The following is a 16689-nucleotide window of genomic DNA, read 5'->3' on the forward strand; positions in this document are numbered from 1 at the left end:
TTCATTGTTGATTTTACTGATGTTAGTAATAGATTCTTTTTTAGTTGTTTTTGTAAGTCACCTTAAGAGGGCTGTACAATTTTAAGTAAACTGTTTTGTGGAAATTAGATCAATTATTTCCTCAAAGAATCATAAGCTAACATTAAAAAAAAGAGGCACGGTCACTCTGGTGATGTAAAGATGCTTAAGATCATATTAAAATCATATTTTCTAATCTCTTTGCCAAAAGGTAGCTGAAGTAAGAAGGAGCAGATCAAAAGTCAAGATGGTGATTGTGGCAATACATTAAGAGATGTGATTTCAACATTTTAACAACTGCCATTTATTTTTGATCATCATCCTACAAAGAAGCTGTTCCGCTATCAAGTTTTCAACTCTTATTTCCCTCATTATCCTTTCCAGTTTAATATTATTCTTACTCATTTCTTGGTCTTAAAATTTCCAGTTATTTAGAGAAGTTGTTGTTCACATGATATTAAATATTTTTAGGCATATTTTTCTTCTATGTTTCTTTGCTGCCCAGATTTTTAGATCCTACTTGAACACTAGTGTTACAGCTTTTTCCTTTTTTCTGTTTGTTGCTGCATGCCAACTCCTAAGTTGTTGTTGTTGTTTTTTTCAAACCCATCAGGGTTTGCTATGTTAAAAGCAAATAAGACTCTGCAGCAGGTAAAATGGCTTCTGCTAACAAAGAAAAATGTTGTTGTCAAAAGTAGAGTAAGAAATCTTGTGTTTTCTCATTTGGATCCTTCTCTTTCTAATAGGCACTATGTATAATGTACGAGTTGGTTATTTTTGCATCAAAGTCTATCCATATTGCATGTGCCTATCCATGCTGCAGTTTTATGTGTTTCTAAATGATGATGTACAAACAAATAAACAATACTCCCTTAGCTTTTAGGACCTGGCTGTGTGTTGCATATGGATGCCTTCAAGTTTGTTTTGGACTGCTAGAGTCTACTTGGACCAATTCCTGCAGTTTTCTTGACAAAGTTTTCTGAATGCTTTGCCATTGCCTCTTTCCTAGGGCTGAGAGCCAAGATCACCTGACTTATGTTTAAACCAGGACTAGAACTCATTGTCTCCCCAGTGTCTTAACCACTACACCAAATTGGTTTTGTACTTAAGCAAGCTTATATCCATCCTAGTCAATGCTAGCGGTTCAGACCAATTTGGCCGAATCAGTAGCGATGGTGATGGGTGGTTCGGAGAACCAGTAGCGATAGCAGCACGAGGCTCCACCCACCCGCCCGGTCATTGTTACTTCCTGGTTTTAACCAGGAAGTAACCTGTTTTTTACCCTCTGTGCATGCGCATAAGGGTTTGCGCATGCACAGAAGGTCCACATGTACACTTCCAAACCGGTAGGAAGGGTATGTAGGTTTCACTCCTGATCCTAGTTTAGGTTGTTTTTTTCATATAAGTTGGCCACTTTTTAAAATGCATCCTATACTAGATTGTTGCCTGTACAAAACAGCTAGCACACAATAATAGTTAATGTACATTCTGTCTGCCAATGTCTTCACTCATTAGATCAAAAGTAAACAGCAATCAAACAAGGAAATGACAACAGTGAGAATCTGTAGTAACAAGGGTCAGGCAATTCTTGCTACTGAAGTTCACCAAACGTGGATCTTGATAGATGCCTTATTACTTTTTTGATACAGCTTACTTTTTTAGAGCTTTAGAGAAAGAATGAATCTCTCAAACCAATGCTCATTTCTTGATCTAACCTGCAGACGGTGAAGGAAAAGGCACTCATAAACTGTTTATCAAGGAATTTAGGCTCTTAAAGAATAAACCATTATCTATTAGTATTGTCTTGAGTTAAGCTGCTCCAGCAACCAGCCGAATGAAAATATGTCTTTGCTTCATTAAGATTTCAGTACACTTAATACTTAAGGAGTTTGTAAACAGATAAGCACAGAATACATGTAATTGACCAATAACTGAAAATTGTTTGAAACTGGTCATATTAAAATAAACACTTGTAAAAATGCAAGTAACATTTTTACAAGTAAAATTACTTGTAAAAATTCATTCTCAAACATTTTTCTTTCTAAATATGAAAATCTATTTAATATTTAATGATTTTAAGATATAGATGATATGTCCTTGTTTTTGGTGAATCGGCCGTTTATATCTATGCTGTGCTATAATTCTAAGCAAACCATTGTAAACACTGTTTTAGAATTTAGTTAGCAATGCTTTTTTCTCCCTACAAAATACTGCATGGATTATGTATGCCTTTGTTCTGAGGAATAAACATTTTCAAGAGAGTAATACTTGATCAAGTTGCCATCTTTTTGAATGAGGACATCTCTTTTCACATAATTTTAATTATATCATCCCAACTGGTGGAATGATGGAAGAGACTTTTTTGCTCTCCTTTCCACCCTTGATTTTGAGTGTTATTTTATATCTTGATTTCCCAAAAAGGCTACAAAAATTATTAATGAATAATTAATTAAAAGTAACCTCAGAGAAGCATTTCCCAAATCCCATATTATAAGCTATCTGGTTTAAACTCACTAGATGTATGCCATTAATAATTATTATATGGTCTACATTAACATAAACAAACATATATTTAGGCCAAATACACTTAAATTCAGAGTATCAACTTTGCTGTTCTTGCTTAACAGTTCCTAGGTATCTTGTGCCATCACAATATTATGCCATGGTATATATATATATATCGGAAGTAAAATATATCATAGTGTTTAACACAAACCTTTAATGTAGCATAGCATGCATTCTAAAATGTTGCCTGGATTTAGTTCCTAATCCAGAAATTACATAATTTTGGATCACCTGTATAATTATTATGAATGCTTAATAATTGTAAATCATATGGCATGTAATTATGAGCTTAATTTACATGTTTAATTGATTTAGGAAGTTATTTCTACTAGGATTATTTTGTACCAAGAACCTCCTTATTCTTTCTGCTTGATCTATAACCAATTTAATATATCTAATCAGCCTGGTTCTCAAAAACATATTGTCTTCTTACTAATAGTGGACATTAGTTGAAGAGTTTGTGTTGTTAAGAGTCTGAAAGCTGGAAGTGTTATAACTCAGCAACCCAAATAAAACTGTTAATTTAAGAAAGCACTTTTCATGGGTAATAAAGAGTATTTACTGCTCAATAATTCAGAAGGTGAAAGGAAAACTACTAATCTATAATAGCACTTAATTACTAAAGTTAGGCAGGGAACATAAAAAAGGATCCCAGAAAAGGATAGTGGCAAACCAGTATCATAATGTCAGAAAAATAATATGATTGTGTCTGTGTTACCCTCAGAAGTCAAATTTAACTCAAGAGTGTATTTTTCTTTAAAAGTTTAAATAATTCTAATAATTCTATTATTCTATTCAAATTATTCTATTCTAATAATAATTCTATGATTCTAATAGAACACAAAATAGTAGGATTTATGTGAAAATGCTTATATGTTTCTTAACAATTAAGTAATTTAAATTCAGAAATGGTTTTGAATTTAAGATTGCAAAGCTTTTTTTAATGGAACTTTTCTGTTTAGAAATAGTGATTAATAATTAGAGAGATACTTTTACAGCAAAAATAATTTAAGAAAAATGGCTAAAGTACTCTTCATGTATTTATGTAGTGTGAGTAGTTTCCTCATTATTTATGCAACTTTATTACAACGAGACATTTAATTATAAAGGACAGATTGAACAGGGCTTTTTTTTTCTGAGATTGATTCTTGTGGTTCAAAGTTGGCTTAATTAGATCAATATGATCCAATTAGAAATTTGGACAAGAAAATATAGAGAAATATACTACAGTATATAACTGTATTGTATGCCCCACCTATTCTTTTTGATTAAAGGTCTTTGATGAAGTAAATAAGGCAAGGGTAGCTTAGGGATTCATGCCCTCTTTGGCTGCTTTAGATAGCTGGGGAAATGTATATTGCTGGCATGTGGGGATGTCCCTGAGGGGCGAGAGATACTGCATAGGGAAGGACGGAGAAGAGGGCAAAAAGCCAGAGTTTCTTAATAGAAAGAAATCTAGGAAGGATTCATCCTAATTGATCAGGTTATAAAAAGAAGATGGTGGGATATTTGTACCTTTAGGCTTATAAGATTCTGTTAAAAGTAGAACTAGCCTATCTGATTATGTTTCCTGTCTGGTTTATCTGGGAGGGCTGACAGTAACTCTGGTAGGTCATGCCAGATGTCTTAAAAGAGGAATTGGTATGTCTCCTTCAGATATAAACACCCTTCCTGGTCCTGCCTATCAACAACATTTTGTATCACTGGCTTTGATATGTTTTTCCTCCTTCTCCTCTTTTTATTATACGATAACATACTAAAACTACAATAATGGGGAAACTATCTGTGAGGTTTGAGAATTCAGTTATATTTTCCAATAGTTTTGATTTTCTCCTAAACCGGCATACCAGTGGATTGTGGTAAGAATGAATGTCTAATGTTCCATAGGATGGAATCCTCTCATCTGTACTTTTTGATATTTACATAAAACTCATTGAGAACTTATCTATAGAGCTGAGATGAGAAATTATCAGTCTGCTGAATACTCAGATGTATATTTCCAAACCAGGCCAGGCTGGAGATGCTATGAGGATTTTGACCCAGTGTCTAAAGGCTGTAGAAATCTGGATGGAATGAAGCAGCCTGAAATTTAGCAAGACGGGGTTGTTATTCATCCAGAAACCATTTCAATTCCTGATTGAAGTCACCACTTAGGAAGACTAGAACCACTGTAAAACAATGCTTCTGACGTGTAACCCCTGCAGGATAGCATGGTTTGGGTGATGAAATAGGACCAGGGAAATATCTCTGCATCCAAGTCCATTTTGGTTCCACATCCTGGTTTGAATCCTGACTGAAAGGGGTCCATATGATCTGTATCCTCTAGTTCTCTCTGTAAGTAGAGCCATACATAATTCTTAACAGTATCTTTAAAAAGAAAAGTTGTAAATCAGGCATTAGATATCAATACTGTTGGTTCAGGGAAAGCCTCTTCAAAAGGGGGTGTAGCCTTTATTAAAAGACAACCAGGACAACATTCTCCAGGAAAGAGATACTGGTAACTTCCAGGATTTAATTATTTATACCTCTCTGACAACCGACAGCAATGAGAACGAACAGGAATCTAAACTCTGTTTGGTGAAGATCATGACACAAACCCTTTATCCATTTCCTCAAATTCATAAATCAGAAATGTATTAAAGTACAAGATTTTGTCCTACTTCCTTTATCAAACTCTGGTAATATGAAGTGAAGATTTGGTTCAAGTGAATAAACTGATTAAGTGTTGAATAAAATCATCATGGTGCCAGTATGTTAGAAGTTGCTAATCAGTCTCCTTTAAAAGGGAACAAGTAACTTTAAATGAGGCCACTGGATATCATGCAATCTTAATGAAAAATGAGAATATTTCTTTGCCCTTGTCACCACAGGATAGATGCAAATAAGAGTTCTTATCCATGTGATGTGCTCCAGGTGTTGTTTTTGCCACCATTTCCTGAAACTTTTCTGTAAAGCAGGAAACAATCTGAAAACAGCTAAGAGAAAGATAGGGAACCATTAAAGTCTGTGCTGTAATGAGATATAAAAATAGCATGGAAAGTCCAAAGCAGCCCAAGCATTAAGGTTCTGTATTAAGATTGGAGATGGAGAATAGATTTAGGTACACCTGCCAGAAGGATATTGTCATAATATTGCATGAAACAAATAAAGCAGACGCTAATAAAGCTGCAGTCTCCTCTGCCTGCTTATTGCTCCCAGACTCTACACATATTCATCAAATGAATGATGAATGAGAATTAGTGATCCCTGCAGTAAGTTCAATAAATTATTAAAGTTAGCTGATTATTAACATTCTGAGGTTGTAAGTGGAGGAAACTCTGATGATCCGAGAGACAAATGGAAAAGGCACAATAGATTATGGAAACAGTGATCAGTTTAATGCATGACAATCTCTTTCTTAATTTAGCTTAAAGCAATGGTAGGACATCCCAGAGAAAATGCTAATACTTGAATCATGAATCATGGCTCCTAAGAAAATATAGAATAGATTTTAAATAATAGGAACAAGCACTGACCTCTTTTAAATGGGATATCCTAGGGATTGTAAACTGCTCTGCAATAATGCAGAAAAGGGATAAAGTAAACATTTTTATTCAACAATCAAGTCCACAGTGAACAAACAGCAGTGTCAGAAAGAAGGACATGACCTCTAAAATATGAGTCAGTTTTTTTTAAGCGTTGCCTCAGATAAATGGCCCAGTCCCAAACCTGATTGATTATAAACATTAGAAGATAAAAAATCAACTCTCTCAAAGAGTTTAGATGAATAAAGGAACAGACACAGGATGATAACTTGAGCACAAAGAGGGATCAAAAAGAGTTTCATTGTCAAAAAATAAAGAAGACCATGCTTAAAAGACTCTATAAAAGTATCAGGATTAAAGAACAGTTCATTAAGTGGGTAACGTAAGACCAAAACGAAAATAGAAGAATACAATAAAAGAAGAATGGAATAGCATCAGCAGTGGAAAGACCTTCAGCTGTAGGTTAAATCTTTTTTTCCTCTGAAAGAGAGATAAATTCAAAGGCAGAGGGAGTGGCAGAACATTGAATATTTTGAACTTTAAAAGGAAGGGTGGTCCTTTCAGAGACACTGAAGGGATGAAGCAGAGACTGGGACAATCTTAACAATCAATATCAAACTTAAAACAACTTTAGCGCTAAAGTTATGGTGTTTCAAGCTAGAAACATTTTAAACTGTAATTATTTTCCATATCTTTACCTTTTAATTCAGGAGGCAATGCTGAAATAAGCAAAATAGTATTAGGGAAAAAAACTATCAGGAGTTTTTTATTCACAAAAAAGAAAAACCAAAAAATTGTGCTCTGATTGCAATATTCAAATCTCAGAATGTTGCTTAATTAACTGCTACACTCATATATTGTTTAATATGTGAATAATATCAGATATTGGTTTTGTATGAGAAATGATAATTCTTTCAGTTCAAATGATTAAATGCCTTTTATTTTATGCACAATGAGAGATTTATTTGAAAGCTTTTATAGGCTCTTAACACTAATCAGAGCTATGAAAGTGAGAAAATGAAAAAAGATAAAATTTACCTCAAAAGATAAAACCTATCATTTTAAAGTAGTTAGGCATTTATCCATTTAACCTATTTAAAATTCCCAGAATAACTCAGTTATTGTATTATTCACATACTGCACTAACCTATAAGGTGCTTGTATTGTTTTTTTTAACTTAATTTATTCTGCAAAGTCAGTAATTTGCTTTATATATCATGGTTTATGTCTTAAAATTAAGTATTAATACAACTATTGTGGCATACTTCATTAATGATGGTTAAAGAAATTATTCCTTAGTGTTTATTAATCTAGCCCAGGCGTGTCATACTTGATTTCATTGAGGGATGCATCAGGGTTCTGTTTGACCTCGGGTGGCTGGGTTGGCTGTGACCAGGGTTGGTGTGGCCAGCATGACATAACTCATTTCGGGGAGGGGGGGTCACTCAAATGCTCTGCCAGCGAAAACTGGCTCCTGAGCTCTTTTTGTCTGGAACTGCCTTCTGCAACCCTCTGCCAGAAAAAACAGAGCTCGGGGACCCATGTATGGCCCTCGTGAATTCCATTTTTGGCTAGGATGGCCTCCTGCAAGCCTGTGCCAATGAAAATGGAGCTCAGGAGGGCCACACACGGCCCTAGTGGGCTCCTTTTTCACTGGAAGAGGTGCCACAGGCCAGTCCTTCACTGTTTCCAGGGTGACCCCATGGGCTAGATCTAAACATTCTGCGGGCCAAATCCGGCCTACACGCCTTGAGTTTGACACCCCTGATCTAGCCATTTTGTACTAAATATGAGCCATTCTCTCCAATGAAGAAACAATCCAATGTATATTTATCAAAATTCCAGTTAATCAAATAGTGTTCAGTTCAGGGGTGGGTTCTAAAAATTTTTACTACCGGTTCTGTGGGTGTGGCTTATTTTGTGGGTGTGGCTTGGAGGTCATGTGACTGGGTGGGCGTGGCTAGCTGGTCATGTGACTAGGTGGCCATGGCTATGTGTATAGGGACTACTCAGAGGGCTGAAAAAAGTCATTTCTGACAGGTCTTCGCACTTTTAATTGGTCCTCACACTTATCACCATCCTCACATTTATGCCCGTGCAGCATTCTTAACAAACATGTCACTCATTTCACAACTGCTTCTCTTCACCATGGTGACAAGATAGGGCAAAAAACATAAAATGTGAGGACAGATGTAAATTCGAGGACTGGTCAAAAGTGCGAGGACCGGTTAAAAATAACTTTTTCAGCCCTCTGAGTAGTCCATATGCACAAAAAGATTCAATTATTTCTTCAAAATGCTGATGATTGCACCCTGGCTGGAAGAACTCCAACAGGGGAGTATTTCCTCCCAACAGTGGTGTAAAAAGCTTAAAACAACCCTTCCCCTTTAAGAAAGTCAAGGAAAAAAATAGCCTCCAGAACGGGAAGTGACAGTAAGTCTAGGCATACTGCCGGAGAGGCAGTTTCTGTAATAAAGATTAGGCTAGGAAACAACACCAAATGTTGTAATTAATCCTTACAGGATTAACCCTGTAAAGTGGGAAAAAACAAAGGAGATTTCTTTTAACAACCACTTCTCCGAACTGCTTAACTACTTAATTACTTAACAACTGGTTCTACCGAAGTAGAATCCCACTGCTGGGTCTACCCATTTATTTTTGCAGGCACCAGTCTACTCATTTGTTTTCTTTTAACACTGATCAGCTGTAGGGCGGCCCTTTGAAGCCCCGCTGCAAGAGTTTAAACAGTTTTTTTCCCTCTAGCCATCAGCTGGAACAGCAATAGATTGGGGGTGGGGCCAAATAAAAGGTAAGAATAACGCGTGGTGGGGTGGGGCGGGGGGGCAGAACTGGTTCGGTGATGTCATATCGTCACCGCTACCAGCTTGGCCGAACTGGGCTGAACCGGGAGGAACCCACCACTGATTCAGTTCCACATAAATATTTTTATAATTTCTGCCATGGATATTTTGATTTTATTTACTACTTACTGGGAAATTTTGACTTACCGGGAAATTTTGACTTACAGTATAATAGCAATAGCACTTAGACTTATATACTGCTGCATAGTGCTTTTACAGCCCTCTCTAAGCGGTTTACAGAATCAGCATATTGCCCCCAACAATGTGGGTCCTCATTTTACCCACCTCGGAAGGATGGAAGGCTGAGTCAACCTTGAGCCGGTGAGATTTGAACTGCTGAACTGCAGTTAGCAGTCAGCTGAAGTAGTGCATTCTAACCACTATTTGTATCTAATTATTATTAATAATCACTTTATTTTATGTTTGTATATATTTATTATATATACACACACAATTATAAAAAAACTTCACAACATAAGAAATATTTTGTATAATATGAATCCATTATCCATTATAATTATACATTATACCGTTTCCCTGAAAATAAGACCTATCCTGAAAATAAGCCCTAGCATGGTTTTTATGTATGTGTCTAAAGTAAGTCCTACCCTCAAAAGAAGCCCCACTTAAGAGCCTCACAGCCAGCCTCCTGCCCCACCGTGAGCAAGCAGAAGAACTGGGCCTCCTGTACATGGGGAAAAAAAATAAGATACTCCCTGAAAATAAGCCCTAGTGCCTATTTTGGGACCCAAAAGAAAATAAGACCCAGTCTTATTTTCGGGGAAACACGGTATTTGTGAATTATGAAAAATGGGTTGTGAATAAGCCATTGATCAAGGTTTAATATTAAGTGCAAATTCAACTAATTAGTTTATATGTTGCAAATATGTTTTATCTTTAAGTGAGTTTATGATAGAATTTTGGGATTATTTATCTAGCAACATATATATGAAACAAGTAGCAATATAATTTAAAATTATAATTGGAATGGATTATTTTGTGAATGTCATAAAACCACATCACATTTAAAATAATGTTTCTGTATAGCTACATATTTCATCCTTAAAAGCACTTGCCATTCTCTATTATAGTGTACTAAGGGACAAGGAAAAAAAACAGGGGTTCTTGGTGGTCTTTGAGCTTGGTTATTTTCTTGCCGACGTTTCATTACACAAACTAGGAAATATCATCAGTGCTATTTGGGTAATGAAATGTCAGCAAGAAAACTGTCAAACTCAGAGAGCATCAAGGCCTGCTCATTTTCACCCCGAGTTCCAAATATTCTCCTTTATTGGAAAAACAAACAAAAAGGCTCAATTTTTTTTCCAAAGCAAATTGAAGTTATGGAGTTTTTTCAGGGCGTGCATATTGATCTAGAATAGGGTGTCAAACTCAATTTCATTGAGGGCTGAATCAGGGTTGTATTTGACCTTGGGGGACCAGGGTGGCGGTGGCCAGCTCGACGTCACTCAAGTTGGGGGTGGTTGTGGTGTCCTGAGCGCTCTGCCAGCGAAAACGGGCTCCCGAGCTCAGTTTTCGGCTGCGACAGCCTCTTGCGACCCTCTGACAGTGAAAACATAGCTCAGGGGAGCTGCGTGCAGTCCTCCCAAGATCCATTTTTGCTAGCAGCAGCACTGATCCTTCGTTGTTTCCAGGACAATCCCACAGGCCAGATCCAAGTACCCTGTGGGCTGGATCCAGCCTGTTGGCTGTGAGTTTGACACCCCTGATCTAGAATGTTCAAAATGATGTGATTATTTTCAGATGCTCAGATTATCTCTGGATTATTGAAATGATGTATATGAAACAACATAAAAATATGAATTGCATGTTAACTTTAGTAACTTTCATCCAATATAAGAACTTTAGGATATCCTTTACAACTAAAGGTATGAAGAGTCAAAGCAGATAAAAGGAAATACTTCTTTACGTAATATATAATTTAATTGTGGAATTGGCTGCCATCAGTTTAGGTAATAGCTAATTTAAAAAGTTTTAAAAGGTGGTTAGACAAATTCATGGAAGACTGGCTTTTGATGGTAGCTTCTGAATTCTGCATCGTATTTTAAATACTAGCAGAAGACACATAACACATTGCTGCCCATGCTACCTAATGCAGCTGGTTGGGTCCTGTAGAATACCAAACGTTGGGATTAAATGATTTGTTGGCCTAATTGATAATATTCTTGGTATAATTTTATTATCTTGAATGGCTTCCTTTCTTTAGATTTTTGCATTGTAACACATTTGAAAAACCTGAGATTTGATAAATATTTTCAAGGTTGCACTTATTTCTTAATTTTGATTATGTATCAAGTTAGTCTTGACTATTTGTAACCTCAAAGAAAGACCCAGGATGATCGGTCCTTAATCTGGCCTTCAAGCCTTCTAACAATATATTCATCATTGTTGCAGTTGTGCCAATCTACCTTTCTGTTGGTCCTTGACATCTTCTCTTTCCTTTCACCATTCCAAACATTATAGAAAAGAGAATTGGGCCTTCACATAATGGATCCAAAATACAATTCAAGCCTGTCATTTGTTCCTCAGCAAGGAATGCTAGAAAGGCAGAAGCTATCCAGTGGTGGGTTCCTCCTGGTTCGGCCCGGTTCTGCCGAGCTGGTAGCGGTGACAATATGATGTCACCGAACTGGTTTTGCCCCCCGCCCCTCCACCCCCCACCCCCCCACATTATTCTTACCTTTTATTTGGCCTCACCCCCAATCTATTGCTGCCTCCTGAATCCCAGCTGATGGCTAGAGGAAAAAAAACTGTTTAAACTTTTGCTGCAGGGCTTCAAAGGGCCGCCCTACAGCTGATCAGTGTTAAAAGAAAACAAATGCCTGCAAAAATAAATGGGTAGACCAGTGCCAGCAAAAATATATGAGTAGATCAGTGCCTGCAAAAATAAATGGGTACAGCTCTGTAAGCAGTTAAAAGTCTGGTAGACCAGTACCTCTGCTAAATCCTAAATAATTGTCACATGACCATCAAGCCACACCCACAAATAAGCCACACCCACAGATCCGGTAGTAAAAAAAATTAGAACCCACCCCTGAAGCTATCCCATCATTAACTCTAAGGTTATTTGCTGTACTGTCGTTAGTTTACTCTTCGTTTTATTCAACTTTAGTCCCATTTTTTATGATGATTCTCAACTTTCATTTCTAGAACTTGCAGATCATTTGCTTTTTCAGCTTTGAGACTAGCTACATCAGCAGAGGTTAAATTGATATTTCTTCCTCCAATGTTAATTTGAATAAGGAGACATTACACAGCCTTATTTCACTCTTTTGCTGACTCGAAGCCCATCTGTTCACCATGTTCCATTTGGGCTGAGAAGTTAAAGTTCTTCCTGAATTGGACCATACTACTCCAAAATAGCCCTATCAACATCTTTCTTTGCAAAATGCTTAAACAAACCCACCACTCTAGCCATCTGTTAAAACTTTCCTCTCCCTAGGCTAAATCCTATTCCACTTTTTAAAAAGGTAGCATTTGAAGCCAAGGAAATGTACTGAGTTTTTTTAACGTGTTCCATATTAATAGCAATAGCAATAGCACTTAGACTTATATACCGCTTCATAGTACTTTTACAGCCCTCTCTAAGTGGTTTCCAGAGTCAGCATTGCCCCTAACAATCTGGGTCCTCATTTTACCAACCTCAGGAGGATGGAAGGCTGAGTCAACCTTGAGCCTGGTGAGATTCGACCTGCCAAACTGCTGGCAGCTGGTGATCAGCAGAAGTAGCCTGTAGTACTGCACTCTAACCACTGCGCCACCGCAACTCTACAGATTAAAACTGTAAGAACAGCATAAAGTATAACTGTAGTAACAATTTCTGGCTTCAAAATTGATGAACATAAGCGGGTGATTGATGTCCTTTGACCCCTTTTTACATGTATGCAATGGATGTGATGTACATGTAGATCAGGGGTGTCAAACTCACGTCACCATGGGGCATCATGTGACATATCCAGACTTTTCCCCCCTTCAGCATATGATGCATCTGGCCCGCAGGCAGAGTAAGTGTCCCTAAAGAGCAGCTTTCTCTGACCTCATCGCTCCAGCATATAGGATTTGAAGCTAGAAGAAAAGTATTTTATCATGGCTGTGAAAAAGATAGTGTTAGAATTCTCAAAACTCTACTTTCTACTAGTACTAGTAGAAAGTAGTACTTTCTACTCATTCTACCCAAATTACACAAAAGTCTCACATTTTTATGGGAAACACAATGGGGGAAGAGGACAGCATCAGTCTCAGATCAGTGAAGACCACCTGTGGAAGGAAGTGGAGGAGGGATCAACTGTGACTTCTGGAAGCAGCAACCTAACTCCAGGTTGTACAACCTTGCCTGTTTGCTGCATTTGGTGTGGAGCATTTGGTTCCCTAGCCCTAGGGGAACTATAAAGTGCTGTCTTAAGTCTGTTTAAATAGCTGGCCAGAAGGGCTGAAATTGAAAGGAAATCTCACAAACAAGTCTGGCGTCCTATTTATATAACAAAACAACACAATAGTGTTATCTAATAATTACAACTTTCTCGTTTTTCCTTCCAGCTTTCAAAAACATGACGCCCTTTTGACAACATGGATTACAATTATCAGCATTTTTTAAGGACCAAACCGTGGATTAAAGGGCCACTTAATCCATAATGGAAAACCAGGGTGAGAGAGATACCGCAAGGTATCCTCCCCTCCACGAGCAACTAGATATATTCCCTCTTCATCTATTTTGACGGATAGAAGCTGCCTTCGCGGTAAGTCCCGCCACGAGGATAATGACTAGGTCTTCCCATAAACAAGACCGTAGGCAGTTTGGCTTTGGGCGCTGCTTAATTCCTTTTTTCCATCCCGGGGCCCTTGAAAAGGCGCATTGTTACTTTTTCCGTTCATGGCCCTGCCCTGTTGAACTGAAGCCCATTTCTTCCCTGAGCCGCCTGAAGAACGTGGGGCACCGTGGTTGCCTCTCTGCCTGCCTCTTATTCGTGTAGACGGTTTCTAACCAGTAGTCTTTTAATTAGAAACACAAAACTCGCTGGAGACCAACAAGACGCCTCCCTTCCCGCTTCCTCCCTTTTCTATAGTGATAAGCGGGGGTGGGAGGGGGAGATGCGGTTAGAATAAGCAAGCAGGGAGGTCTGGAAGCGTGACGTTACTCGCGGCCACCAATCAGAACGAAGATAACCCTTCTGCTCCACCCCCTCGCTAGAATTTATACCGCTGTCCTTTTCCAGGGCTAGCGGAATCTTCCGACGCGAGATGTAGGTCATATTGCGGGATTTATTGCAATTTGGGGGTAAACCGGTTCGAGAACATTTAGCTCCATTATTTATTGTCACCAGGCGAAAAATGAACTTCACCTCCCCCATTCTGACCGGCTTATTTGCTACCGCTTTTTCATGTCAGATGGGCCATTGTGACAGGGTGAATTAAATGTAATATTAACTCCCTTACACTTTGCTCGCTTGATAGAGTCTAGCCCTGTTTTCAGGCGTAAAGCAATCCCCGCTCTATTGACTTCAGGAAAGAACACAGAATTTTAAGTAAATGAGGCATGGAAGTTCCTTAAAGAATGGTGTGGAATCAAAACACCTTTTTGCTTCTATTACTTCTGACTGAAGATGTGATCGAGCTGGACGGTGAGTGTAGCACTTAAACTCTGTCACATCCTCAGATCCCTCGCTTCCGTTATATAAACATCAAAAGAAACGTTAAGTTTTTAGCCAGTTTTATTGTGATTTAGATTTTAGCATTCAGTTGGGGAGTGATCGGGGTAAATATACCCGAGATTGATTTTTCCAAGTGGCCTGAAGGTGAAGCTTGAAACTGCACATTCGTGGCACGTTCTCAGCTGATTTCGCAGCTTTTCGTAGTTATCTGAAGATAAATCTTATAAAATCTCTGGGATTTACTTGTTTCCGGGTACATTATCGCTGGAAATAACTTCTTGGATGCTGCTGTTGATAACGTAGTCCCAACATTTTAATTTGCACCGAAACTCATTCTTAAAAACAAAAGTAATTCGGTGCTGATGAGGGTAAGAAAAATATGAATAGCAAGACTTCTAAAAATGTTCTTTCCGGCTCTCCAGCGTGAAAAGTGGACGAGAATTTAAGCAACACATGTTTATTAATTCCAAGTAGAACTTTAGGGTTTGCCTCGCTCTCATTCCTAGAATTTCTATTAGCTGTGCGGTAGCTCACTCATATCATGACAGATTTCCGCCCCTCTTGTTTTATTCTAACTTAGTGATTCGCATATTAATTAATCACCTCCTTGCGGTGTGCTTCGGTTTCGACGATCTGCCTCTAGAAGCAAGGAAGAGAGGAGACTGGACGAATCAGTGCCCTCATAATAAGAAGGGATGAAGGCGAAATCTTGCGAGCGTGCAGCTTCAGAGAAGCGGACGGCTAATTTCAGATAACACTGAGAAAGAGACAACGAAGGGCTGCAGAAAGGAGCTGCTCCGTGAAGAACCGTCACTTCCCGATGAATGGCGCCAAGGCTTTTAATTGACAGCACCGCGAAAACTTCCTTCCGTCCCATCAGCATCTTCGCTCCCCTTCCCAACAGGCCACTGGGGAAAGCCCCCTCTTCTTGAGCTTTCCGGATCCGTCTTTCTCGGCGTCCGCTCCACCTGCAGCAACTCGGTCGTTTCAAAGCAACACGCTGCTGAGCGGCCAGATTCCCCTGCTGCTGATCAGGGGGGCGGCATTGGGAAAAGAAAAAAGAAAAAAAAAAGGAGGAGGAGGGAGGGGGGGAAACGGCGGAAGATACCGAGCGGTTTGGCGCGTTAGTTCCAGGATTACGCCTGCAGGCATGGACATCGCCTCTAGACTGGGCAGCCAGGGGAAGAAGCGTCGCGGCCACCGGCGACTCTAGAACGGGCTATTCTGGCTCCTTTTACGAGGATCTGGCGCTGCTGGAAAGAGGATCTGAGCAGCCTCTGGCTTTTCTCCTTTCTAGTCCCCCTCCACAAGCTGAAGCTTTGTTCTTCTCTGTGTTTGGATGTGCGCAGGGAAATATTCCGACCCCTCCGCCGTAATTCCCGATGGGTCTCTAAAGAACCCGTCCTCTCCTAGTTTTGAGATAGCCACAGATCGCAAGCGGATTCTCGCCCGAGTGCCACCTGAGCCTCCATGCCTGGGCTGCTCGTCTCCGAAGCAAAGGGATGGCTCCTTTCTCCGAAGCTTCTCTCAACTGAGCGGATGGGAAATAATTCGGGAAATAAGTTTCCTGAGGTGATTTGGAGGAGTTAAAAGTCCGCCGTTTCCAGCAAGAGGCAGCAGTCAGTAAAAGTAAGTGCTTCTGGTTGTATTGTTTCTAGAGGAAAGCCCTGCCCATTTTTTGTGGCACGTTTTGTTTTTTAAATGAATTTGGTTCTCTTGAGAGTGGAAAGGGATGGGAAGGCTCTGTCCCTGCATTAAATGCAGCCCTACATTTTCGAGTGATCTTGGTCTTCCTTTGCAAAGACTTCGATGCAGTAAATGTGTTGCCCAGCTGAAAGGCAGATTTTATGCTTCATTACCTGAAATGTTGACTGGTGAAACCAAGGTTGCCCTAAGGGTGCAGAGGTGTGTGCTCCATGTTTGCCATTTGTTACAGAAGGGGAGAATTTGTGAAATCTACTTCAAATTAGACCCAACTCAGAACACATGTAGCAGCTGCTAAAATTCTCCTCTGCAGCTGTTCTTTTCCCTTAATTTCACATAGGCCAAATC

General features: G+C 38.9%; 1 protein-coding gene across 2 annotated transcripts in view; it reads left to right on the top strand.

Annotated features, from left to right (window-relative positions):
* Positions 1-14182: 14182 nt before the first annotated feature.
* Positions 14183-16689, top strand: part of SNTG1 (syntrophin gamma 1) — a 235069-nt gene continuing 232562 nt past the window's right edge. The window contains exons 1-2 of one of the 2 annotated variants that reach the window (XM_060681983.2): positions 14183-14607; positions 15218-16266. The gene's annotated coding sequence lies outside the window, so the exon portion shown is untranslated. Of the gene's footprint in view, positions 16267-16689 lie in introns of both variants that reach the window. The other variant, XM_034429744.3, reaches the window with a different exon arrangement.

Source organism: Pantherophis guttatus, chromosome 3 (assembly GCF_059756535.1).
Source record: "Pantherophis guttatus breed Tessera chromosome 3, ASM5975653v1, whole genome shotgun sequence".
Taxonomy (NCBI): Eukaryota; Metazoa; Chordata; class Lepidosauria; order Squamata; family Colubridae; genus Pantherophis; species Pantherophis guttatus.